The sequence below is a fragment of the Stegastes partitus genome, unplaced genomic scaffold (genome assembly GCF_000690725.1).
Source record: "Stegastes partitus isolate 25-593 unplaced genomic scaffold, Stegastes_partitus-1.0.2 Scaffold225, whole genome shotgun sequence".
NCBI lineage: Eukaryota > Metazoa > Chordata > Actinopteri > Pomacentridae > Stegastes > Stegastes partitus.
The window spans coordinates 78,100-80,734 of NW_007577956.1; the positions used below are offsets into that span (position 1 = coordinate 78,100).

Sequence of the window (2,635 nt, forward strand, 5' to 3'; positions counted from 1 at the left end):
ACACACACACACACACACACACACACACACTCAGGAAGTCAGACGCTGGAGGATGAGTAAAGGGAACAGAAGTAAACCTGAAATGGATGATTAATGGAAACTCAGGAAGCATTTTCAGCCTGAAACACTCTCTGATGAAACAAAAGAAGGTTAAACTTTACATGTGAGTGTATCAGACACTAACCTGAAGCCTAAAGTTAACATTTCAAAAAGTTTTAACTCAGTTGTTGAAGCATGTGTCAATATGAAGTCGTCCTCTGATGAAATACGTCATCATTTATTATCACTTATCGGATTATTATTTGATTATCTGTGATTATTCACGGGGTCATTTTGTGTTTCTTCCATCTGTGTTTAAACATAACTCCTGTTATAATTTTATCATCAGCTCATTTTATTAAAGGTTTCGACACCAGCTGCAGGTTTCATGGATCCACCAACAAGAAACAACATTTAATATTACAGTTAGTTCACTCTCAGATACAACATGTTGTATTTTAACACCATTTACTGGATTAACGTGTTAGATTTAACATTTTTTTTACATTTTTGCTTCCCAATGTAAATACCAGGTTTCTGCAGTCGTTAACTTTGGGAGTTTTAAGGATTTTTAATACGACATAATATATAATTTAACACCCTTTCGTTGATAATCCAAAACAATAAAAGCTTAGGTTTATTGATCAAGTTTGCAGATGTGTTCACGTTGAACCTCCTGAGAGCTGCCGTCCTCCTGCTGGGACATCACAGGGGTTATATTACCAGAGAAATTAATTTTTATTTTTTTATTCCTATTTTTTATCATTATTATTTTCATTTTATTTTATTTTTTAATTATCAAAAAATATTTTTAATGTATTTTTATTATTTTCTTTATGTTTTTTTATTTTAAAGAATACATAAATAAAAAATGCAAATCAAACAAGAGCTCGGGTCTGAAGAGGTTAAATGTTTGTGGCTGATCTAATTACCACCTGTGTGTAACAATAATATAATAAATCAGTTAATATCAGGTGAATCCACACAAACAGCAGCCGACTGATGGACGGACAGATCAATACATAATTAGTTGAATAACTTCAGTGTTTACTGAATCTAACAGCAGCTTTAAAACATCTATGAAGCGATTTTAAGACTTCTTAACAGCATCTGAGGCCTTTTCTGACACTTGGAACAGATCCTCTGAAGGTTTTCTGTTAGATCATTTGGCAGCGAGTGTCCTCCTGAAGCCGCTCTGAAACCTACAGATGTGAGGTTCTGTTCTGGCCGTGCAGGATCAGGATGCTGTTGTGGGAGGATTACGACATCCTGCACCTGCGTTGTTATGTGAGCTCTAATTAAGTGCGGCTGTTGTTGTGGATGTCGGTGGCAGCGGCCTGAGGAAACGGCCTCATCATCTCTGCTCTCTGTTCATTTACTTCCTGCCCCTCTCAGCTGCTGCGTGAGCACCAGCTTGACCCGTTAAAGCCGAGCGTCACCGCCTGAACCGGACTGGACTGTCGGCTCGTCTCGGCGCCGAGGTGATGAACCCCAGAGCCTGAAGCTAAAATGCAAAACTGAGCAGTAATTTCTGACAAAACAGACTCACAAAGTGCTCAGTCAGGCCGGCTGCTGCAGCTCCAAGCACCTCGAGCTCCATGCACGTTAAAGGCAGAGGCGGGAGAACCAATCGGATCCTTTACCTCAGTGAAAGCACCACAACAGCAAAGTAAGAACGCTCCATTATGAGGACCAGGCTGCATGAAAAATCCTGCTTAGGTCAAAATGTACAGCAGGAAAATGTAGTTCAGGTATTAAAGGACGACTGTGTTCACGCCCTGTGACTGATGTGTCATCATATGTGACATTAGATCAGATTAATAAGTGAAACGCGTCTGTGTGTCTTTAAACCACTTTATATTCAGGTTTATATACAGGAACAGAGGAAGTAGGAGAGAAAGTCACTGATTGATCTGGTTTCTAGGAAAGAAGGAAAAATAACATTTTGATACACAAAAGTGGTTTTTGCTCAGATATTAGATTTATTATTTTTTAAACATTTATTCATATAAACTCTGTTATCTGATGTTATTATTAACTCATAGACATCTGATATGTGAGCTCGCCTACAGGTTGGAAACCGCTGGTTTCATTTCTAACGGTTGTGTTTAAAAAGCTCGTTATAATAAATGTTTTGTCAAATTTTCATCTTAAATAGTTGTAGATAAATGCAGCAGAGTCCTTTTAGCGATTTATTTATTTTACCTCTGAACTGTAGTGGAGTGAAAATATAAAGTAGTATTAAATAGAAGTACTTGAGTAAAAGTACCCAAGTACCGCTGACCAATGATCAAACCCATTGACACTTCCCAACAGAACCTGACTGACCACATGCTGACTTCAGCCACTGAAGAGGCTCCAGACTGAACCCAGCATCAGACAGAAGATCAGTGGATTGATGTGAACCTGATGCACACATTCATGGTCTCCAAAAGAAGAATCCTACCGACTCTGGAGGTCGTCGTTTATGTTTTTAAACGCAGCTGTGACTCGATAACCCGACACTAAATGTAAAACCTTCTTCTATGTCGGATATCAAGGCTGTGGGATTGTCCAGACGGAGGTCCAGATACGAGGAGGGCTTGATGCTGGAAGG

The 2,635-nt window shown here is 39.0% G+C and overlaps 1 protein-coding gene across 1 annotated transcript in view; it reads right to left on the reverse strand.

The window, feature by feature from the left end:
- Positions 1–2,635, reverse strand: part of syngap1b (synaptic Ras GTPase activating protein 1b) — a 190,987-nt gene that overhangs the window by 13,118 nt on the left and 175,234 nt on the right. The window lies entirely within an intron of this gene.